Here is a 25,353-nt window from a genome sequence, read left to right as displayed (position 1 = left end):
GGTGTAATTTCTACCAATCGGAGGTCCTAAGATTCTTTTTCTTGGGATAGAAATCTCATTTCAAATTTTGTTGGGATGAGAGAGTTGTAGTCCGTTTTATAAAGAGTGTGCGACACGTCATCCAAAATTAAAACCTGTGTAACTCTCTGACTTTAAGTTCAAAAGTGGTGAAATTTCTACCAATCTTCAAATTCTCTTTCCGGGGAAAAAAATCTTGTTTTAAAAATCGTTGGGGTGAGAGAGTTGTTGTCCGTCTTAAAAAGAGTGTGCGAAACGTCACCCAAAATTAAAACCACCATAAGTCTCTCTTTTCAAGTCCAAATGTGGTGAAATTTCTAACAAATTAGTGGACTTCAAATTCTCTTTCAACGAAAAAAATCCCATTTAAAAATTCGGTAGGGCGAGAGAGTTTTGGACTATTTTATAATGAGTGTGTGAAACGTCACCCAAAATTAAAACGTCCATAACTCACTCATTTTAAGTCGAAAAGTGGATAAATTTCTATCAATTAGATGCCTTCAAATTCTCTTTTGAGTAAAAAAATCTCATTTAAAAATTCGGTGGGATGAGAGAGTTTCGGTCCATTTTAAAAAGAGTGTGTGAAACGTCACCCAAAATTAAAACTTCCCTAACTCTCTCATTTGAAGTCAAAAAGTGGTGAAATTTCTACCAATCGGAGGTCCTAAGATTCTTTTTCTTGGGATAGAAATCTCATTTCAAATTTTGTTGGGATGAGAGAGTTGTAGTCCGTATTATAAACAGTGTGCGACACGTCATCCAAAATTAAAACCTGTGTAACTCTCTGACTTTAAGTTCAAAAGTGGTGAAATTTGTACCAATCTTCAAATTCTCTTTCCGGGGAAAAAAATCTTGTTTTAAAAATCGTTGGGGTGAGAGAGTTGTTGTCCGTCTTAAAAAGAGTGTGCGAAACGTCACCCAAAATTAAAACCACCATAAGTCTCTCTTTTCAAGTCCAAATGTGGTGAAATTTCTAACAAATTAGTGGACTTCAAATTCTCTTTCAACGAAAAAAATCCCATTTAAAAATTCGGTAGGGCGAGAGAGTTTTGGACCATTTTATAATGAGTGTGTGAAACGTCACCCAAAATTAAAACGTCCATAACTCACTCATTTTAAGTCGAAAAGTGGAGAAATTTCTATCAATTAGATGCCTTCAAATTCTCTTTTGAGTAAAAAAATCTCATTTAAAAATTCGGTGGGATGAGAGAGTTTTGGTCCAGTTTAAAAAGAGTGTGTGAAACGTCACCCAAAATTAAAACTTGCCTAACTCTCTCATTTGAAGTCAAAAAGTGGTGAAATTTCTACCAATCGGAGGTCCTAAGATTCTTTTTCTTGGGAAAGAAATCTCATTTCAAATTTTGTTGGGATGAGAGAGTTGTAGTCCGTTTTATAAAGAGTGTGCGACACGCCATCCAAAATTAAAACCTGTGTAACTCTCTGACTTTAAGTTCAAAAGTGGTGAAATTTCTACCAATCTTCAAATTCTCTTTCCGGGGAAAAAAATCTTGTTTTAAAAATCGTTGGGGTGAGAGAGTTGTTGTCCGTCTTAAAAAGAGTGTGCGAAACGTCACCCAAAATTAAAACCACCATAAGTCTCTCTTTTCAAGTCCAAATATGGTGAAATTTCTAACAAATTAGTGGACTTCAAATTCTCTTTCAACGAAAAAAATCCCATTTAAAAATTCGGTAGGGCGAGAGAGTTTTGGACCATTTTATAATGAGTGTGTGAAACGTCACCCAAAATTAAAACGTCCATAACTCACTCATTTTAAGTCGAAAAGTGGAGAAATTTCTATCAATTAGATGCCTTCAAATTCTCTTTTGAGTAAAAAAATCTCATTTAAAAATTCGGTGGGATGAGAGAGTTTTGGTCCATTTTAAAAAGAGTGTGTGAAACGTCACCCAAAATTAAAACTTGCCTAACTCTCTCATTTGAAGTCAAAAAGTGGTGAAATTTCTACCAATCGGAGGTCCTAAGATTCTTTTTCTTGGGAAAGAAATCTCATTTCAAATTTTGTTGGGATGAGAGAGTTGTAGTCCGTTTTATAAAGAGTGTGCGACACGCCATCCAAAATTAAAACCTGTGTAACTCTCTGACTTTAAGTTCAAAAGTGGTGAAATTTCAACCAATCTTCAAATTCTCTTTCCGGGGAAAAAAATCTTGTTTTAAAAATCGTTGGGGTGAGAGAGTTGTTGTCCGTCTTAAAAAGAGTGTGCGAAACGTCACCCAAAATTAAAACCACCATAAGTCTCTCTTTTCAAGTCCAAATGTGGTGAAATTTCTAACAAATTAGTGGACTTCAAATTCTCTTTCAACGAAAAAAATCCCATTTAAAAATTCGGTAGGGCGAGAGAGTTTTGGACTATTTTATAATGAGTGTGTGAAACGTCACCCAAAATTAAAACGTCCATAACTCACTCATTTTAAGTCGAAAAGTGGATAAATTTCTATCAATTAGATGCCTTCAAATTCTCTTTTGAGTAAAAAAATCTCATTTAAAAATTCGGTGGGATGAGAGAGTTTCGGTCCATTTTAAAAAGAGTGTGTGAAACATCACCCAAAATTAAAACTTCCCTAACTCTCTCATTTGAAGTCAAAAAGTGGTGAAATTTCTACCAATCGGAGGTCCTAAGATTCTTTTTCTTGGGATAGAAATCTCATTTCAAATTTTGTTGGGATGAGAGAGTTGTAGTCCGTATTATAAAGAGTGTGCGACACGCCATCCAAAATTAAAACCTGTGTAACTCTCTGACTTTAAGTTCAAAAGTGGTGAAATTTGTACCAATCTTCAAATTCTCTTTCCGGGGAAAAAAATCTTGTTTTAAAAATCGTTGGGGTGAGAGAGTTGTTGTCCGTCTTAAAAAGAGTGTGCGAAACGTCACCCAAAATTAAAACCACCATAAGTCTCTCTTTTCAAGTCCAAATGTGGTGAAATTTCTAACAAATTAGTGGACTTCAAATTCTCTTTCAACGAAAAAAATCCCATTTAAAAATTCGGTAGGGCGAGAGAGTTTTGGACCATTTTATAATGAGTGTGTGAAACGTCACCCAAAATTAAAACGTCCATAACTCACTCATTTTAAGTCGAAAAGTGGAGAAATTTCTATCAATTAGATGCCTTCAAATTCTCTTTTGAGTAAAAAAATCTCATTTAAAAATTCGGTGGGATGAGAGAGTTTTGGTCCATTTTAAAAAGAGTGTGTGAAACGTCACCCAAAATTAAAACTTGCCTAACTCTCTCATTTGAAGTCAAAAAGTGGTGAAATTTCTACCAATCGGAGGTCCTAAGATTCTTTTTCTTGGGAAAGAAATCTCATTTCAAATTTTGTTGGGATGAGAGAGTTGTAGTCCGTTTTATAAAGAGTGTGCGACACGCCATCCAAAATTAAAACCTGTGTAACTCTCTGACTTTAAGTTCAAAAGTGGTGAAATTTCTACCAATCTTCAAATTCTCTTTCCGGGGAAAAAAATCTTGTTTTAAAAATCGTTGGGGTGAGAGAGTTGTTGTCCGTCTTAAAAAGAGTGTGCGAAACGTCACCCAAAATTAAAACCACCATAAGTCTCTCTTTTCAAGTCCAAATATGGTGAAATTTCTAACAAATTAGTGGACTTCAAATTCTCTTTCAACGAAAAAAATCCCATTTAAAAATTCGGTAGGGCGAGAGAGTTTTGGACCATTTTATAATGAGTGTGTGAAACGTCACCCAAAATTAAAACGTCCATAACTCACTCATTTTAAGTCGAAAAGTGGAGAAATTTCTATCAATTAGATGCCTTCAAATTCTCTTTTGAGTAAAAAAATCTCATTTAAAAATTCGGTGGGATGAGAGAGTTTCGGTCCATTTTAAAAAGAGTGTGTGAAACGTCACCCAAAATTAAAACTTCCCTAACTCTCTCATTTGAAGTCAAAAAGTGGTGAAATTTCTACCAATCGGAGGTCCTAAGATTCTTTTTCTTGGGATAGAAATCTCATTTCAAATTTTGTTGGGATGAGAGAGTTGTAGTCCGTATTATAAAGAGTGTGCGACACGTCATCCAAAATTAAAACCAGTGTAACTCTCTGACTTTAAGTTCAAAAGTGGTGAAATTTGTACCAATCTTCAAATTCTCTTTCCGGGGAAAAAAATCTTGTTTTAAAAATCGTTGGGGTGAGAGAGTTGTTGTTTGTCTTAAAAAGAGTGTGCGAAACGTCACCCAAAATTAAAACCACCATAAGTCTCTCTTTTCAAGTCCAAATGTGGTGAAATTTCTAACAAATTAGTGGACTTCAAATTCTCTTTCAACGAAAAAAATCCCATTTAAAAATTCGGTAGGGCGAGAGAGTTTTGGACCATTTTATAATGAGTGTGTGAAACGTCACCCAAAATTAAAACGTCCATAACTCACTCATTTTAAGTCGAAAAGTGGAGAAATTTCTATCAATTAGATGCCTTCAAATTCTCTTTTGAGTAAAAAAATCTCATTTAAAAATTCGGTGGGATGAGAGAGTTTCGGTCCATTTTAAAAAGAGTGTGTGAAACGTCACCCAAAATTAAAACTTCCCTAACTCTCTCATTTGAAGTCAAAAAGTGGTGAAATTTCTACCAATCGGAGGTCCTAAGATTCTTTTTCTTGGGATAGAAATCTCATTTCAAATTTTGTTGGGATGAGAGAGTTGTAGTCCGTATTATAAAGAGTGTGCGACACGTCATCCAAAATTAAAACCAGTGTAACTCTCTGACTTTAAGTTCAAAAGTGGTGAAATTTGTACCAATCTTCAAATTCTCTTTCCGGGGAAAAAAATCTTGTTTTAAAAATCGTTGGGGTGAGAGAGTTGTTGTCCGTCTTAAAAAGAGTGTGCGAAACGTCACCCAAAATTAAAACCACCATAAGTCTCTCTTTTCAAGTCCAAATGTGGTGAAATTTCTAACAAATTAGTGGACTTCAAATTCTCTTTCAACGAAAAAAATCCCATTTAAAAATTCGGTAGGGCGAGAGAGTTTTGGACTATTTTATAATGAGTGTGTGAAACGTCACCCAAAATTAAAACGTCCATAACTCACTCATTTTACGTCGAAAAGTGGAGAAATTTCTATCAATTAGATGCCTTCAAATTCTCTTTTGAGTAAAAAAATCTCATTTAAAAATTCGGTGGGATGAGAGAGTTTTGGTCCATTTTAAAAAGAGTGTGTGAAACGTCACCCAAAATTAAAACTTGCCTAACTCTCTCATTTGAAGTCAAAAAGTGGTGAAATTTCTACCAATCGGAGGTCCTAAGATTCTTTTTCTTGGGAAAGAAATCTCATTTCAAATTTTGTTGGGATGAGAGAGTTGTAGTCCGTTTTATAAAGAGTGTGCGACACGCCATCCAAAATTAAAACCTGTGTAACTCTCTGACTTTAAGTTCAAAAGTGGTGAAATTTCTACCAATCTTCAAATTCTCTTTCCGGGGAAAAAAATCTTGTTTTAAAAATCGTTGGGGTGAGAGAGTTGTTGTCCGTCTTAAAAAGAGTGTGCGAAACGTCACCCAAAATTAAAACCACCATAAGTCTCTCTTTTCAAGTCCAAATATGGTGAAATTTCTAACAAATTAGTGGACTTCAAATTCTCTTTCAACGAAAAAAATCCCATTTAAAAATTCGGTAGGGCGAGAGAGTTTTGGACCATTTTATAATGAGTGTGTGAAACGTCACCCAAAATTAAAACGTCCATAACTCACTCATTTTAAGTCGAAAAGTGGAGAAATTTCTATCAATTAGATGCCTTCAAATTCTCTTTTGAGTAAAAAAATCTCATTTAAAAATTCGGTGGGATGAGAGAGTTTTGGTCCATTTTAAAAAGAGTGTGTGAAACGTCACCCAAAATTAAAACTTGCCTAACTCTCTCATTTGAAGTCAAAAAGTGGTGAAATTTCTACCAATCGGAGGTCCTAAGATTCTTTTTCTTGGGAAAGAAATCTCATTTCAAATTTTGTTGGGATGAGAGAGTTGTAGTCCGTTTTATAAAGAGTGTGCGACACGCCATCCAAAATTAAAACCTGTGTAACTCTCTGACTTTAAGTTCAAAAGTGGTGAAATTTGTACCAATCTTCAAATTCTCTTTCCGGGGAAAAAAATCTTGTTTTAAAAATCGTTGGGGTGAGAGAGTTGTTGTCCGTCTTAAAAAGAGTGTGCGAAACGTCACCCAAAATTAAAACCACCATAAGTCTCTCTTTTCAAGTCCAAATATGGTAAAATTTCTAACAAATTAGTGGACTTCAAATTCTCTTTCAACGAAAAAAATCCCATTTAAAAATTCGGTAGGGCGAGAGAGTTTTGGACCATTTTATAATGAGTGTGTGAAACGTCACCCAAAATTAAAACGTCCACAACTCACTCATTTTAAGTCGAAAAGTGGAGAAATTTCTATCAATTAGATGCCTTCAAATTCTCTTTTGAGTAAAAAAATCTCATTTAAAAATTCGGTGGGATGGGAGAGTTTTGGTCCATTTTAAAAAGAGTGTGTGAAACGTCACCCAAAATTAAAACTTCCCTAACTCTCTCATTTGAAGTCAAAAAGTGGTGAAATTTCTACCAATCGGAGGTCCTAAGATTCTTTTTCTTGGGATAGAAATCTCATTTCAAATTTTGTTGGGATGAGAGAGTTGTAGTCCGTTTTATAAAGAGTGTGCGACACGTCATCCAAAATTAAAACCTGTGTAACTCTCTGACTTTAAGTTCAAAAGTGGTGAAATTTGTACCAATCTTCAAATTCTCTTTCCGGGGAAAAAAATCTTGTTTTAAAAATCGTTGGGGTGAGAGAGTTGTTGTCCGTCTTAAAAAGAGTGTGCGAAACGTCACCCAAAATTAAAACCACCATAATTCTCTCTTTTCAAGTCCAAATGTGGTGAAATTTCTAACAAATTAGTGGACTTCAAATTCTCTTTCAACGAAAAAAATCCCATTTAAAAATTCGGTAGGGCGAGAGAGTTTTGGACCATTTTATAATGAGTGTGTGAAACGTCACCCAAAATTAAAACGTCCATAACTCACTCATTTTAAGTCGAAAAGTGGAGAAATTTCTATCAATTAGATGCCTTCAAATTCTCTTTTGAGTAAAAAAATCTCATTTAAACATTCGGTGGGATGAGAGAGTTTTGGTCCATTTTAAAAAGAGTGTGTGAAACGTCACCCAAAATTAAAACTTGCCTAACTCTCTCATTTGAAGTCAAAAAGTGGTGAAATTTCTACCAATCGGAGGTCCTAAGATTCTTTTTCCTGGGAAAGAAATCACATTTCAAATTTTGTTGGGATGAGAGAGTTGTAGTCCGTTTTATAAAGAGTGTGCGACACGCCATCCAAAATTAAAACCTGTGTAACTCTCTGACTTTAAGTTCAAAAGTGGTGAAATTTCTACCAATCTTCAAATTCTCTTTCCGGGGAAAAAAATCTTCTTTTAAAAATCGTTGGGGTGAGAGAGTTGTTGTCCGTCTTAAAAAGAGTGTGCGAAACGTCACCCAAAATTAAAACCACCATAAGTCTCTCTTTTCAAGTCCAAATATGGTGAAATTTCTAACAAATTAGTGGACTTCAAATTCTCTTTCAACGAAAAAAATCCCATTTAAAAATTCGGTAGGGCGAGAGAGTTTTGGACCATTTTATAATGAGTGTGTGAAACGTCACCCAAAATTAAAACGTCCATAACTCACTCATTTTAAGTCGAAAAGTGGAGAAATTTCTATCAATTAGATGCCTTCAAATTCTCTTTTGAGTAAAAAAATCTCATTTAAAAATTCGGTGGGATGAGAGAGTTTCGGTCCATTTTAAAAAGAGTGTGTGAAACGTCACCCAAAATTAAAACTTCCCTAACTCTCTCATTTGAAGTCAAAAAGTGGTGAAATTTCTACCAATCGGAGGTCCTAAGATTCTTTTTCTTGGGATAGAAATCTCAATTCAAATTTTGTTGGGATGAGAGAGTTGTAGTCCGTATTATAAAGAGTGTGCGACACGTCATCCAAATTAAAACCTGTGTAACTCTCTGACTTTAAGTTCAAAAGTGGTGAAATTTGTACCAATCTTCAAATTCTCTTTCCGGGGAAAAAAATCTTGTTTTAAAAATCGTTGGGGTGAGAGAGTTGTTGTCCGTCTTAAAAGAGTGTGCGAAACGTCACCCAAAATTAAAACCACCATAAGTCTCTTTTCAAGTCCAAATGTGGTGAAATTTCTAACAAATTAGTGGACTTCAAATTCTCTTTCAACGAAAAAAATCCCATTTAAAAATTCGGTAGGGCGAGAGAGTTTTGGACTATTTTATAATGAGTGTGTGAAACGTCACCCAAAAATTAAAACGTCCATAACTCACTCATTTTAAGTCGAAAAGTGGATAAATTTCTATCAATTAGATGCCTTCAAATTCTCTTTTGAGTAAAAAAATCTCATTTAAAAATTCGGTGGGATGAGAGAGTTTTCGGTCCATTTTAAAAAGAGTGTGTGAAACGTCACCCAAAATTAAAACTTCCCTAACTCTCATTTGAAGTCAAAAAGTGGTGAAATTTCTACCAATCGGAGGTCCTAAGATTCTTTTTCTTGGGATAGAAATCTCATTTCAAATTTTGTTGGGATGAGAGAGTTGTAGTCCGTTTTATAAAGAGTGTGCGACACGTCATCCAAAATTAAAACCTGTGTAACTCTCTGACTTTAAGTTCAAAAGTGGTGAAATTTGTACCCATCTTCAAATTCTCTTTCCGGGGAAAAAAATCTTGTTTTAAAAATCGTTGGGGTGAGAGAGTTGTTTTCCGTCTTAAAAAGAGTGTGCGAAACGTCACCCAAAATTAAAACCACCATAATTCTCTCTTTTCAAGTCCAAATGTGGTGAAATTTCTAACAAATTAGTGGACTTCAAATTCTCTTTCAACGAAAAAAATCCCATTTAAAAATTCGGTATAGGGCGAGAGAGATTTTGGACCATTTTATAATGAGTGTGTGAAACGTCACCCAAAATTAAAACGTCCATAACTCACTCATTTTAAGTCGAAAAGTGGAGAAATTTCTATCAATTAGATGCCTTCAAATTCTCTTTTGAGTAAAAAAATCTCATTTAAACATTCGGTGGGATGAGAGAGTTTCGGTCCATTTTAAAAAGAGTGTGTGAAACGTCACCCAAAATTAAAACTTGCCTAACTCTCTCATTTGAAGTCAAAAAGTGGTGAAATTTCTACCAATCGGAGGTCCTAAGATTCTTTTTCCTGGGAAAGAAATCACATTTCAAATTTTGTTGGGATGAGAGAGTTGTAGTCCGTTTTATAAAGAGTGTGCGACACGCCATCCAAAATTAAAACCTGTGTAACTCTCTGACTTTAAGTTCAAAAGTGGTGAAATTTCTACCAATCTTCAAATTCTCTTTCCGGGGAAAAAAATCTTCTTTTAAAAATCGTTGGGGTGAGAGAGTTGTTGTCCGTCTTAAAAAGAGTGTGCGAAACGTCACCCAAAATTAAAACCACCATAAGTCTCTCTTTTCAAGTCCAAATATGGTGAAATTTCTAACAAATTAGTGGACTTCAAATTCTCTTTCAACGAAAAAAATCCCATTTAAAAATTCGGTAGGGCGAGAGAGTTTTGGACCATTTTATAATGAGTGTGTGAAACGTCACCCAAAATTAAAACGTCCATAACTCACTCATTTTAAGTCGAAAAGTGGAGAAATTTCTATCAATTAGATGCCTTCAAATTCTCTTTTGAGTAAAAAAATCTCATTTAAAAATTCGGTGGGATGAGAGAGTTTCGGTCCATTTTAAAAAGAGTGTGTGAAACGTCACCCAAAATTAAAACTTCCCTAACTCTCTCATTTGAAGTCAAAAAGTGGTGAAATTTCTACCAATCGGAGGTCCTAAGATTCTTTTTCTTGGGATAGAAATCTCATTTCAAATTTTGTTGGGATGAGAGAGTTGTAGTCCGTATTATAAAGAGTGTGCGACACGTCATCCAAAATTAAAACCTGTGTAACTCTCTGACTTTAAGTTCAAAAGTGGTGAAATTTGTACCAATCTTCAAATTCTCTTTCCGGGGAAAAAATCTTGTTTTAAAAATCGTTGGGGTGAGAGAGTTGTTGTCCGTCTTAAAAAGAGTGTGCGAAACGTCACCCAAAATTAAAACCACCATAAGTCTCTCTTTTCAAGTCCAAATGTGGTGAAATTTCTAACAAATTAGTGGACTTCAAATTCTCTTTCAACGAAAAAAATCCCATTTAAAAATTCGGTAGGGCGAGAGAGTTTTGGACTATTTTATAATGAGTGTGTGAAACGTCACCCAAAATTAAAACGTCCATAACTCACTCATTTTAAGTCGAAAAGTGGATAAATTTCTATCAATTAGATGCCTTCAAATTCTCTTTTGAGTAAAAAAATCTCATTTAAAAATTCGGTGGGATGAGAGAGTTTCGGTCCATTTTAAAAAGAGTGTGTGAAACGTCACCCAAAATTAAAACTTCCCTAACTCTCTCATTTGAAGTCAAAAAGTGGTGAAATTTCTACCAATCGGAGGTCCTAAGATTCTTTTTCTTGGGATAGAAATCTCATTTCAAATTTTGTTGGGATGAGAGAGTTGTAGTCCGTATTATAAAGAGTGTGCGACACGCCATCCAAAATTAAAACCTGTGTAACTCTCTGACTTTAAGTTCAAAAGTGGTGAAATTTGTACCAATCTTCAAATTCTCTTTCCGGGGAAAAAAATCTTGTTTTAAAAATCGTTGGGGTGAGAGAGTTGTTGTCCGTCTTAAAAAGAGTGTGCGAAACGTCACCCAAAATTAAAACCACCATAAGTCTCTCTTTTCAAGTCCAAATGTGGTGAAATTTCTAACAAATTAGTGGACTTCAAATTCTCTTTCAACGAAAAAAATCCCATTTAAAAATTCGGTAGGGCGAGAGAGTTTTGGACCATTTTATAATGAGTGTGTGAAACGTCACCCAAAATTAAAACGTCCATAACTCACTCATTTTAAGTCGAAAAGTGGAGAAATTTCTATCAATTAGATGCCTTCAAATTCTCTTTTGAGTAAAAAAATCTCATTTAAAAATTCGGTGGGATGAGAGAGTTTTGGTCCATTTTAAAAAGAGTGTGTGAAACGTCACCCAAAATTAAAACTTGCCTAACTCTCTCATTTGAAGTCAAAAAGTGGTGAAATTTCTACCAATCGGAGGTCCTAAGATTCTTTTTCTTGGGAAAGAAATCTCATTTCAAATTTTGTTGGGATGAGAGAGTTGTAGTCCGTTTTATAAAGAGTGTGCGACACGCCATCCAAAATTAAAACCTGTGTAACTCTCTGACTTTAAGTTCAAAAGTGGTGAAATTTCTACCAATCTTCAAATTCTCTTTCCGGGGAAAAAAATCTTGTTTTAAAAATCGTTGGGGTGAGAGAGTTGTTGTCCGTCTTAAAAAGAGTGTGCGAAACGTCACCCAAAATTAAAACCACCATAAGTCTCTCTTTTCAAGTCCAAATATGGTGAAATTTCTAACAAATTAGTGGACTTCAAATTCTCTTTCAACGAAAAAAATCCCATTTAAAAATTCGGTAGGGCGAGAGAGTTTTGGACCATTTTATAATGAGTGAGTGAAACGTCACCCAAAATTAAAACGTCCATAACTCACTCATTTTAAGTCGAAAAGTGGAGAAATTTCTATCAATTAGATGCCTTCAAATTCTCTTTTGAGTAAAAAAATCTCATTTAAAAATTCGGTGGGATGAGAGAGTTTTGGTCCATTTTAAAAAGAGTGTGTGAAACGTCACCCAAAATTAAAACTTGCCTAACTCTCTCATTTGAAGTCAAAAAGTGGTGAAATTTCTACCAATCGGAGGTCCTAAGATTCTTTTTCTTGGGAAAGAAATCTCATTTCAAATTTTGTTGGGATGAGAGAGTTGTAGTCCGTTTTATAAAGAGTGTGCGACACGCCATCCAAAATTAAAACCTGTGTAACTCTCTGACTTTAAGTTCAAAAGTGGTGAAATTTCTACCAATCTTCAAATTCTCTTTCCGGGGAAAAAAATCTTGTTTTAAAAATCGTTGGGGTGAGAGAGTTGTTGTCCGTCTTAAAAAGAGTGTGCGAAACGTCACCCAAAATTAAAACCACCATAAGTCTCTCTTTTCAAGTCCAAATATGGTGAAATTTCTAACAAATTAGTGGACTTCAAATTCTCTTTCAACGAAAAAAATCCCATTTAAAAATTCGGTAGGGCGAGAGAGTTTTGGACCATTTTATAATGAGTGTGTGAAACGTCACCCAAAATTAAAACGTCCATAACTCACTCATTTTAAGTCGAAAAGTGGAGAAATTTCTATCAATTAGATGCCTTCAAATTCTCTTTTGAGTAAAAAAATCTCATTTAAACATTCGGTGGGATGAGAGAGTTTTGGTCCATTTTAAAAAGAGTGTGTGAAACGTCACCCAAAATTAAAACTTCCCTAACTCTCTCATTTGAAGTCAAAAAGTGGTGAAATTTCTACCAATCGGAGGTCCTAAGATTCTTTTTCTTGGGATAGAAATCTCATTTCAAATTTTGTTGGGATGAGAGAGTTGTAGTCCGTATTATAAAGAGTGTGCGACACGTCATCCAAAATTAAAACCTGTGTAACTCTCTGACTTTAAGTTCAAAAGTGGTGAAATTTGTACCAATCTTCAAATTCTCTTTCCGGGGAAAAAATCTTGTTTTAAAAATCGTTGGGGTGAGAGAGTTGTTGTCCGTCTTAAAAAGAGTGTGCGAAACGTCACCCAAAATTAAAACCACCATAAGTCTCTCTTTTCAAGTCCAAATGTGGTGAAATTTCTAACAAATTAGTGGACTTCAAATTCTCTTTCAACGAAAAAAATCCCATTTAAAAATTCGGTAGGGCGAGAGAGTTTTGGACTATTTTATAATGAGTGTGTGAAACGTCACCCAAAATTAAAACGTCCATAACTCACTCATTTTAAGTCGAAAAGTGGATAAATTTCTATCAATTAGATGCCTTCAAATTCTCTTTTGAGTAAAAAAATCTCATTTAAAAATTCGGTGGGATGAGAGAGTTTCGGTCCATTTTAAAAAGAGTGTGTGAAACGTCACCCAAAATTAAAACTTCCCTAACTCTCTCATTTGAAGTCAAAAAGTGGTGAAATTTCTACCAATCGGAGGTCCTAAGATTCTTTTTCTTGGGATAGAAATCTCATTTCAAATTTTGTTGGGATGAGAGAGTTGTAGTCCGTATTATAAAGAGTGTGCGACACGCCATCCAAAATTAAAACCTGTGTAACTCTCTGACTTTAAGTTCAAAAGTGGTGAAATTTGTACCAATCTTCAAATTCTCTTTCCGGGGAAAAAAATCTTGTTTTAAAAATCGTTGGGGTGAGAGAGTTGTTGTCCGTCTTAAAAAGAGTGTGCGAAACGTCACCCAAAATTAAAACCACCATAAGTCTCTCTTTTCAAGTCCAAATGTGGTGAAATTTCTAACAAATTAGTGGACTTCAAATTCTCTTTCAACGAAAAAAATCTCATTTAAAAATTCGGTAGGGCGAGAGAGTTTTGGAACATTTTATAATGAGTGTGTGAAACGTCACCCAAAATTAAAACGTCCATAACTCACTCATTTTAAGTCGAAAAGTGGAGAAATTTCTATCAATTAGATGCCTTCAAATTCTCTTTTGAGTAAAAAAATCTCATTTAAAAATTCGGTGGGATGAGAGAGTTTTGGTCCATTTTAAAAAGAGTGTGTGAAACGTCACCCAAAATTAAAACTTGCCTAACTCTCTCATTTGAAGTCAAAAAGTGGTGAAATTTCTACCAATCGGAGGTCCTAAGATTCTTTTTCTTGGGAAAGAAATCTCATTTCAAATTTTGTTGGGATGAGAGAGTTGTAGTCCGTTTTATAAAGAGTGTGCGACACGCCATCCAAAATTAAAACCTGTGTAACTCTCTGACTTTAAGTTCAAAAGTGGTGAAATTTCTACCAATCTTCAAATTCTCTTTCCGGGGAAAAAAATCTTGTTTTAAAAATCGTTGGGGTGAGAGAGTTGTTGTCCGTCTTAAAAAGAGTGTGCGAAACGTCACCCAAAATTAAAACCACCATAAGTCTCTCTTTTCAAGTCCAAATATGGTGAAATTTCTAACAAATTAGTGGACTTCAAATTCTCTTTCAACGAAAAAAATCCCATTTAAAAATTCGGTAGGGCGAGAGAGTTTTGGACCATTTTATAATGAGTGTGTGAAACGTCACCCAAAATTAAAACGTCCATAACTCACTCATTTTAAGTCGAAAAGTGGAGAAATTTCTATCAATTAGATGCCTTCAAATTCTCTTTTGAGTAAAAAAATCTCATTTAAAAATTCGGTGGGATGAGAGAGTTTTGGTCCATTTTAAAAAGAGTGTGTGAAACGTCACCCAAAATTAAAACTTGCCTAACTCTCTCATTTGAAGTCAAAAAGTGGTGAAATTTCTACCAATCGGAGGTCCTAAGATTCTTTTTCTTGGGAAAGAAATCTCATTTCAAATTTTGTTGGGATGAGAGAGTTGTAGTCCGTTTTATAAAGAGTGTGCGACACGCCATCCAAAATTAAAACCTGTGTAACTCTCTGACTTTAAGTTCAAAAGTGGTGAAATTTCTACCAATCTTCAAATTCTCTTTCCGGGGAAAAAAATCTTGTTTTAAAAATCGTTGGGGTGAGAGAGTTGTTGTCCGTCTTAAAAAGAGTGTGCGAAACGTCACCCAAAATTAAAACCACCATAAGTCTCTCTTTTCAAGTCCAAATGTGGTGAAATTTCTAACAAATTAGTGGACTTCAAATTCTCTTTCAACGAAAAAAATCCCATTTAAAAATTCGGTAGGGCGAGAGAGTTTTGGACCATTTTATAATGAGTGTGTGAAACGTCACCCAAAATTAAAACGTCCATAACTCACTCATTTTAAGTCGAAAAGTGGAGAAATTTCTATCAATTAGATGCCTTCAAATTCTCTTTTGAGTAAAAAAATCTCATTTAAAAATTCGGTGGGATGAGAGAGTTTTGGTCCAGTTTAAAAAGAGTGTGTGAAACGTCACCCAAAATTAAAACTTGCCTAACTCTCTCATTTGAAGTCAAAAAGTGGTGAAATTTCTACCAATCGGAGGTCCTAAGATTCTTTTTCTTGGGAAAGAAATCTCATTTCAAATTTTGTTGGGATGAGAGAGTTGTAGTCCGTTTTATAAAGAGTGTGCGACACGCCATCCAAAATTAAAACCTGTGTAACTCTCTGACTTTAAGTTCAAAAGTGGTGAAATTTCTACCAATCTTCAAATTCTCTTTCCGGGGAAAAAATCTTGTTTTAAAAATCGTTGGGGTGAGAGAGTTGTTGTCCGTCTTAAAAAGAGTGTGCGAAACGTCACCCAAAATTAAAACCACCATAAGTCTCTCTTTTCAAGTCCAAATATGGTGAAATTTCTAACAAATTAGTGGACTTCAAATTCTCTTTCAACGAAAAAAATCCCATTTAAAAATTCGGTAGGGCGAGAGAGTTTTGGACCATTTTATAATGAGTGTGTGAAACGTCACCCAAAATTAAAACGTCCATAACTCACTCATTTTAAGTCGAAAAGTGGAGAAATTTCTATCAATTAGATGCCTTCAAATTCTCTTTTGAGTAAAAAAATCTCATTTAAAAATTCGGTGGGATGAGAGAGTTTCGGTCCATTTTAAAAAGAGTGTGTGAAACGTCACCCAAAATTAAAACTTCCCTAACTCTCTCATTTGAAGTCAAAAAGTGGTGAAATTTCTACCAATCGGAGGTCCTAAGATTCTTTTTCTTGGGATAGAAATCTCATTTCAAATTTTGTTGGGATGAGAGAGTTGTAGTCCGTATTATAAAGAGTGTGCGACACGTCATCCAAAATTAAAACCTGTGTAACTCTCTGACTTTAAGTTCAAAAGTGGTGAAATTTGTACCAATCTTCAAATTCTCTTTCCGGGGAAAAAAATCTTGTTTTAAAAATCGTTGGGGTGAGAGAGTTGTTGTCCGTCTTAAAAAGAGTGTGCGAAACGTCACCCAAAATTAAAACCACCATAAGTCTCTCTTTTCAAGTCCAAATGTGGTGAAATTTCTAACAAATTAGTGGACTTCAAATTCTCTTTCAACGAAAAAAATCCCATTTAAAAATTCGGTAGGGCGAGAGAGTTTTGGACTATTTTATAATGAGTGTGTGAAACGTCACCCAAAATTAAAACGTCCATAACTCACTCATTTTAAGTCGAAAAGTGGATAAATTTCTATCAATTAGATGCCTTCAAATTCTCTTTTGAGTAAAAAAATCTCATTTAAAAATTCGGTGGGATGAGAGAGTTTCGGTCCATTTTAAAAAGAGTGTGTGAAACGTCACCCAAAATTAAAACTTCCCTAACTCTCTCATTTGAAGTCAAAAAGTGGTGAAATTTCTACCAATCGGAGGTCCTAAGATTCTTTTTCTTGGGATAGAAATCTCATTTCAAATTTTGTTGGGATGAGAGAGTTGTAGTCCGTATTATAAAGAGTGTGCGACACGCCATCCAAAATTAAAACCTGTGTAACTCTCTGACTTTAAGTTCAAAAGTGGTGAAATTTGTACCAATCTTCAAATTCTCTTTCCGGGGAAAAAAATCTTGTTTTAAAAATCGTTGGGGTGAGAGAGTTGTTGTCCGTCTTAAAAAGAGTGTGCGAAACGTCACCCAAAATTAAAACCACCATAAGTCTCTCTTTTCAAGTCCAAATGTGGTGAAATTTCTAACAAATTAGTGGACTTCAAATTCTCTTTCAACGAAAAAAATCCCATTTAAAAATTCGGTAGGGCGAGAGAGTTTTGGACCATTTTATAATGAGTGTGTGAAACGTCACCCAAAATTAAAACGTCCATAACTCACTCATTTTAAGTCGAAAAGTGGAGAAATTTCTATCAATTAGATGCCTTCAAATTCTCTTTTGAGTAAAAAAATCTCATTTAAAAATTCGGTGGGATGAGAGAGTTTTGGTCCATTTTAAAAAGAGTGTGTGAAACGTCACCCAAAATTAAAACTTGCCTAACTCTCTCATTTGAAGTCAAAAAGTGGTGAAATTTCTACCAATCGGAGGTCCTAAGATTCTTTTTCTTGGGAAAGAAATCTCATTTCAAATTTTGTTGGGATGAGAGAGTTGTAGTCCGTTTTATAAAGAGTGTGCGACACGCCATCCAAAATTAAAACCTGTGTAACTCTCTGACTTTAAGTTCAAAAGTGGTGAAATTTCTACCAATCTTCAAATTCTCTTTCCGGGGAAAAAAATCTTGTTTTAAAAATCGTTGGGGTGAGAGAGTTGTTGTCCGTCTTAAAAAGAGTGTGCGAAACGTCACCCAAAATTAAAACCACCATAAGTCTCTCTTTTCAAGTCCAAATATGGTGAAATTTCTAACAAATTAGTGGACTTCAAATTCTCTTTCAACGAAAAAAATCCCATTTAAAAATTCGGTAGGGCGAGAGAGTTTTGGACCATTTTATAATGAGTGTGTGAAACGTCACCCAAAATTAAAACGTCCATAACTCACTCATTTTAAGTCGAAAAGTGGAGAAATTTCTATCAATTAGATGCCTTCAAATTCTCTTTTGAGTAAAAAAATCTCATTTAAAAATTCGGTGGGATGAGAGAGTTTTGGTCCATTTTAAAAAGAGTGTGTGAAACGTCACCCAAAATTAAAACTTGCCTAACTCTCTCATTTGAAGTCAAAAAGTGGTGAAATTTCTACCAATCGGAGGTCCTAAGATTCTTTTTCTTGGGAAAGAAATCTCATTTCAAATTTTGTTGGGATGAGAGAGTTGTAGTCCGTTTTATAAAGAGTGTGCGACACGCCATCCAAAATTAAAACCTGTGTAACTCTCTGACTTTAAGTTCAAAAGTGGTGAAATTTCTACCAATCTTCAAATTCTCTTTCCGGGGAAAAAAATCTTGTTTTAAAAATCGTTGGGGTGAGAGAGTTGTTGTCCGTCTTAAAAAGAGTGTGCGAAACGTCACCCAAAATTAAAACCACCATAAGTCTCTCTTTTCAAGTCCAAATGTGGTGAAATTTCTAACAAATTAGTGGACTTCAAATTCTCTTTCAACGAAAAAAATCCCATTTAAAAATTCGGTAGGGCGAGAGAGTTTTGGACTATTTTATAATGAGTGTGTGAAACGTCACCCAAAATTAAAACGTCCATAACTCACTCATTTTAAGTCGAAAAGTGGAGAAATTTCTATCAATTAGATGCCTTCAAATTCTCTTTTGAGTAAAAAAATCTCATTTAAAAATTCGGTGGGATGAGAGAGTTTCGGTCCATTTTAAAAAGAGTGTGTGAAACGTCACCCAAAATTAAAACTTCCCTAACTCTCTCATTTGAAGTCAAAAAGTGGTGAAATTTCTACCAATCGGAGGTCCTAAGATTCTTTTTCTTGGGATAGAAATCTCATTTCAAATTTTGTTGGGATGAGAGAGTTGTAGTCCGTTTTATAAAGAGTGTGCGACACGTCATCCAAAATTAAAACCTGTGTAACTCTCTGACTTTAAGTTCAAAAGTGGTGAAATTTCTACCAATCTTCAAATTCTCTTTCCGGGGAAAAAAATCTTGTTTTAAAAATCGTTGGGGTGAGAGAGTTGTTGTCCGTCTTAAAAAGAGTGTGCGAAACGTCACCCAAAATTAAAACCACCATAAGTCTCTCTTTTCAAGTCCAAATGTGGTGAAATTTCTAACAAATTAGTGGACTTCAAATTCTCTTTCAACGAAAAAAATCCCATTTAAAAATTCGGTAGGGCGAGAGAGTTTTGGACTATTTTATAATGAGTGTGTGAAACGTCACCCAAAATTAAAACGTCCATAACTCACTCATTTTAAGTCGAAAAGTGGATAAATTTCTATCAATTAGATGCCTTCAAATTCTCTTTTGAGTAAAAAAATCTCATTTAAAAATTCGGTGGGATGAGAGAGTTTCGGTCCATTTTAAAAAGAGTGTGTGAAACGTCACCCAAAATTAAAACTTCCCTAACTCTCTCATTTGAAGTCAAAAAGTGGTGAAATTTCTACCAATCGGAGGTCCTAAGATTCTTTTTCTTGGGATAGAAATCTCATTTCAAATTTTGTTGGGATGAGAGAGTTGTAGTCCGTATTATAAAGAGTGTGCGACACGTCATCCAAAATTAAAACCTGTGTAACTCTCTGACTTTAAGTTCAAAAGTGGTGAAATTTGTACCAATCTTCAAATTCTCTTTCCGGGGAAAAAAATCTTGTTTTAAAAATCGTTGGGGTGAGAGAGTTGTTGTCCGTCTTAATAAGAGTGTGCGAAACGTCACCCAAAATTAAAACCACCATAAGTCTCTCTTTTCAAGTCCAAATGTGGTGAAATTTCTAACAAATTAGTGGACTTCAAATTCTCTTTCAACGAAAAAAATCCCATTTAAAAATTCGGTAGGGCGAGAGAGTTTTGGACCATTTTATAATGAGTGTGTGAAACGTCACCCAAAATTAAAACGTCCATAACTCACTCATTTTAAGTCGAAAAGTGGAGAAATTTCTATCAATTAGATGCCTTCAAATTCTCTTTTGAGTAAAAAAATCTCATTTAAAAATTCGGTGGGATGAGAGAGTTTTGGTCCAGTTTAAAAAGAGTGTGTGAAACGTCACCCAAAATTAAAACTTGCCTAACTCTCTCATTTGAAGTCAAAAAGTGGTGAAATTTCTACCAATCGGAGGTCCTAAGATTCTTTTTCTTGGGAAAGAAATCTCATTTCAAATTTTGTTGGGATGAGAGAGTTGTAGTCCGTTTTATAAAGAGTGTGCGACACGCCATCCAAAATTAAAACCTGTGTAACTCTCTGACTTTAAGTTCAAAAGTGGTGAAATTTCTACCAATCTTCAAATTCTCTTTCCGGGGAAAAAATCTTGTTTTAAAAATCGTTGGGGTGAGAGAGTTGTTGTCCGTCTTAAAAAGAGTGTGCGAAACGTCACCCAAAATTAAAACCACCATAAGTCTCTCTTTTCAAGTCCAAATATGGTGAAATTTCTAACAAATTAGTGGACTTCAAATTCTCTTTCAACGAAAAAAATCCCATTTAAAAATTCGGTAGGGCGAGAGAGTTTTGGACCATTTTATAATGAGTGTGTGAAACGTCACCCAAAATTAAAACGTCCATAACTCACTCATTTTAAGTCGAAAAGTGGAGAAATTTCTATCAATTAGATGCCTTCAAATTCTCTTTTGAGTAAAAAAATCTCATTTAAAAATTCGGTGGGATGAGAGAGTTTTGGTCCATTTTAAAAAGAGTGTGTGAAACGTCACCCAAAATTAAAACTTGCCTAACTCTCTCATTTGAAGTCAAAAAGTGGTGAAATTTCTACCAATCGGAGGTCCTAAGATTCTTTTTCTTGGGAAAGAAATCTCATTTCAAATTTTGTTGGGATGAGAGAGTTGTAGTCCGTTTTATAAAGAGTGTGCGACACGCCATCCAAAATTAAAACCTGTGTAACTCTCTGACTTTAAGTTCAAAAGTGGTGAAATTTCAACCAATCTTCAAATTCTCTTTCCGGGGAAAAAAATCTTGTTTTAAAAATCGTTGGGGTGAGAGAGTTGTTGTCCGTCTTAAAAAGAGTGTGCGAAACGTCACCCAAAATTAAAACCACCATAAGTCTCTCTTTTCAAGTCCAAATGTGGTGAAATTTCTAACAAATTAGTGGACTTCAAATTCTCTTTCAACGAAAAAAATCCCATTTAAAAATTCGGTAGGGCGAGAGAGTTTTGGACTATTTTATAATGAGTGTGTGAAACGTCACCCAAAATTAAAACGTCCATAACTCACTCATTTTAAGTCGAAAAGTGGATAAATTTCTATCAATTAGATGCCTTCAAATTCTCTTTTGAGTAAAAAAATCTCATTTAAAAATTCGGTGGGATGAGAGAGTTTCGGTCCATTTTAAAAAGAGTGTGTGAAACATCACCCAAAATTAAAACTTCCCTAACTCTCTCATTTGAAGTCAAAAAGTGGTGAAATTTCTACCAATCGGAGGTCCTAAGATTCTTTTTCTTGGGATAGAAATCTCATTTCAAATTTTGTTGGGATGAGAGAGTTGTAGTCCGTATTATAAAGAGTGTGCGACACGCCATCCAAAATTAAAACCTGTGTAACTCTCTGACTTTAAGTTCAAAAGTGGTGAAATTTGTACCAATCTTCAAATTCTCTTTCCGGGGAAAAAAATCTTGTTTTAAAAATCGTTGGGGTGAGAGAGTTGTTGTCCGTCTTAAAAAGAGTGTGCGAAACGTCACCCAAAATTAAAACCACCATAAGTCTCTCTTTTCAAGTCCAAATGTGGTGAAATTTCTAACAAATTAGTGGACTTCAAATTCTCTTTCAACGAAAAAAATCCCATTTAAAAATTCGGTAGGGCGAGAGAGTTTTGGACCATTTTATAATGAGTGTGTGAAACGTCACCCAAAATTAAAACGTCCATAACTCACTCATTTTAAGTCGAAAAGTGGAGAAATTTCTATCAATTAGATGCCTTCAAATTCTCTTTTGAGTAAAAAAATCTCATTTAAAAATTCGGTGGGATGAGAGAGTTTTGGTCCATTTTAAAAAGAGTGTGTGAAACGTCACCCAAAATTAAAACTTGCCTAACTCTCTCATTTGAAGTCAAAAAGTGGTGAAATTTCTACCAATCGGAGGTCCTAAGATTCTTTTTCTTGGGAAAGAAATCTCATTTCAAATTTTGTTGGGATGAGAGAGTTGTAGTCCGTTTTATAAAGAGTGTGCGACACGCCATCCAAAATTAAAACCTGTGTAACTCTCTGACTTTAAGTTCAAAAGTGGTGAAATTTCTACCAATCTTCAAATTCTCTTTCCGGGGAAAAAAATCTTGTTTTAAAAATCGTTGGGGTGAGAGAGTTGTTGTCCGTCTTAAAAAGAGTGTGCGAAACGTCACCCAAAATTAAAACCACCATAAGTCTCTCTTTTCAAGTCCAAATATGGTGAAATTTCTAACAAATTAGTGGACTTCAAATTCTCTTTCAACGAAAAAAATCCCATTTAAAAATTCGGTAGGGCGAGAGAGTTTTGGACCATTTTATAATGAGTGTGTGAAACGTCACCCAAAATTAAAACGTCCATAACTCACTCATTTTAAGTCGAAAAGTGGAGAAATTTCTATCAATTAGATGCCTTCAAATTCTCTTTTGAGTAAAAAATCTCATTTAAAAATTCGGTGGGATGAGAGAGTTTCGGTCCATTTTAAAAAGAGTGTGTGAAACGTCACCCAAAATTAAAACTTCCCTAACTCTCTCATTTGAAGTCAAAAAGTGGTGAAATTTCTACCAATCGGAGGTCCTAAGATTCTTTTTCTTGGGATAGAAATCTCATTTCAAATTTTGTTGGGATGAGAGAGTTGTAGTCCGTATTATAAAGAGTGTGCGACACGTCATCCAAAATTAAAACCTGTGTAACTCTCTGACTTTAAGTTCAAAAGTGGTGAAATTTGTACCAATCTTCAAATTCTCTTTCCGGGGAAAAAAATCTTGTTTTAAAAATCGTTGGGGTGAGAGAGTTGTTGTCCGTCTTAAAAAGAGTGTGCGAAACGTCACCCAAAATTAAAACCACCATAAGTCTCTCTTTTCAAGTCCAAATGTGGTGAAATTTCTAACAAATTAGTGGACTTCAAATTCTCTTTCAACGAAAAAAATCCCATTTAAAAATTCGGTAGGGCGAGAGAGTTTTGGACTATTTTATAATGAGTGTGTGAAACGTCACCCAAAATTAAAACATCCATAACTCACTCATTTTACGTCGAAAAGTGGAGAAATTTCTATCAATTAGATGCCTTCAAATTCTCTTTTGAGTAAAAAAATCTCATTTAAAAATTCGGTGGGATGAGAGAGTTTTGGTCCATTTTAAAAAGAGTGTGTGAAACGTCACCCAAAATTAAAACTTGCCTAACTCTCTCATTTGAAGTCAAAAAGTGGTGAAATTTCTACCAATCGGAGGTCCTAAGATTCTTTTTCTTGGGAAAGAAATCTCATTTCAAATTTTGTTGGGATGAGAGAGTTGTAGTCCGTTTTATAAAGAGTGTGCGACACGCCATCCAAAATTAAAACCTGTGTAACTCTCTGACTTTAAGTTCAAAAGTGGTGAAATTTCTACCAATCTTCAAATTCTCTTTCCGGGGAAAAAAATCTTGTTTTAAAAATCGTTGGGGTGAGAGAGTTGTTGTCCGTCTTAAAAAGAGTGTGCGAAACGTCACCCAAAATTAAAACCACCATAAGTCTCTCTTTTCAAGTCCAAATATGGTGAAATTTCTAACAAATTAGTGGACTTCAAATTCTCTTTCAACGAAAAAAATCCCATTTAAAAATTCGGTAGGGCGAGAGAGTTTTGGACCATTTTATAATGAGTGTGTGAAACGTCACCCAAAATTAAAACGTCCATAACTCACTCATTTTAAGTCGAAAAGTGGAGAAATTTCTATCAATTAGATGCCTTCAAATTCTCTTTTGAGTAAAAAAATCTCATTTAAAAATTCGGTGGGATGAGAGAGTTTCGGTCCATTTTAAAAAGAGTGTGTGAAACGTCAACCAAAATTAAAACTTCCCTAACTCTCTCATTTGAAGTCAAAAAGTGGTGAAATTTCTACCAATCGGAGGTCCTAAGATTCTTTTTCTTGGGATAGAAATCTCATTTCAAATTTTGTTGGGATGAGAGAGTTGTAGTCCGTATTATAAAGAGTGTGCGACACGTCATCCAAAATTAAAACCTGTGTAACTCTCTGACTTTAAGTTCAAAAGTGGTGAAATTTCTACCAATCTTCAAATTCTCTTTCCGGGGAAAAAAATCTTGTTTTAAAAATCGTTGGGGTGAGAGAGTTGTTGTCCGTCTTAAAAAGAGTGTGCGAAACGTCACCCAAAATTAAAACCACCATAAGTCTCTCTTTTCAAGTCCAAATGTGGTGAAATTTCTAACAAATTAGTGGACTTCAAATTCTCTTTCAACGAAAAAAATCCCATTTAAAAATTCGGTAGGGCGAGAGAGTTTTGGACTATTTTATAATGAGTGTGTGAAACGTCACCCAAAATTAAAACGTCCATAACTCACTCATTTTACGTCGAAAAGTGGAGAAATTTCTATCAATTAGATGCCTTCAAATTCTCTTTTGAGTAAAAAAATCTCATTTAAAAATTCGGTGGGATGAGAGAGTTTAGGTCCATTTTGAAAAGAGTGTGTGAAACGTCACCCAAAATTAAAACTTGCCTAACTCTCTCATTTGAAGTCAAAAAGTGGTGAAATTTCTACCAATCGGAGGTCCTAAGATTCTTTTTCTTGGGAAAGAAATCTCATTTCAAATTTTGTTGGGATGAGAGAGTTGTAGTCCGTTTTATAAAGAGTGTGCGACACGCCATCCAAAATTAAAACCTGTGTAACTCTCTGACTTTAAGTTCAAAAGTGGTGAAATTTCTACCAATCTTCAAATTCTCTTTCCGGGGAAAAAAATCTTGTTTTAAAAATCGTTGGGGTGAGAGAGTTGTTGTCCGTCTTAAAAAGAGTGTGCGAAACGTCACCCAAAATTAAAACCACCATAAGTCTCTCTTTTCAAGTCCAAATATGGTGAAATTTCTAACAAATTAGTGGACTTCAAATTCTCTTTCAACGAAAAAAATCCCATTTAAAAATTCGGTAGGGCGAGAGAGTTTTGGACCATTTTATAATGAGTGTGTGAAACGTCACCCAAAATTAAAACGTCCATAACTCACTCATTTTAAGTCGAAAAGTGGAGAAATTTCTATCAATTAGATGCCTTCAAATTCTCTTTTGAGTAAAAAAATCTCATTTAAAAATTCGGTGGGATGAGAGAGTTTTGGTCCATTTTAAAAAGAGTGTGTGAAACGTCACCCAAAATTAAAACTTGCCTAACTCTCTCATTTGAAGTCAAAAAGTGGTGAAATTTCTACCAATCGGAGGTCCTAAGATTCTTTTTCTTGGGAAAGAAATCTCATTTCAAATTTTGTTGGGATGAGAGAGTTGTAGTCCGTTTTATAAAGAGTGTGCGACACGCCATCCAAAATTAAAACCTGTGTAACTCTCTGACTTTAAGTTCAAAAGTGGTGAAATTTCTACCAATCTTCAAATTCTCTTTCCGGGGAAAAAAATCTTGTTTTAAAAATCGTTGGGGTGAGAGAGTTGTTGTCCGTCTTAAAAAGAGTGTGCGAAACGTCACCCAAAATTAAAACCACCATAAGTCTCTCTTTTCAAGTCCAAATATGGTGAAATTTCTAACAAATTAGTGGACTTCAAATTCTCTTTCAACGAAAAAAATCCCATTTAAAAATTCGGTAGGGCGAGAGAGTTTTGGACTATTTTATAATGAG

The sequence above is a fragment of the Tasmannia lanceolata genome, unplaced genomic scaffold (genome assembly GCF_043159265.1).
Source record: "Tasmannia lanceolata isolate RefF3 unplaced genomic scaffold, GAP_Taslan_0.1 ptg000037l, whole genome shotgun sequence".
Lineage (NCBI taxonomy): Eukaryota > Viridiplantae > Streptophyta > Magnoliopsida > Canellales > Winteraceae > Tasmannia > Tasmannia lanceolata.
Note: the sequence above shows the minus strand (reverse complement) of the source record.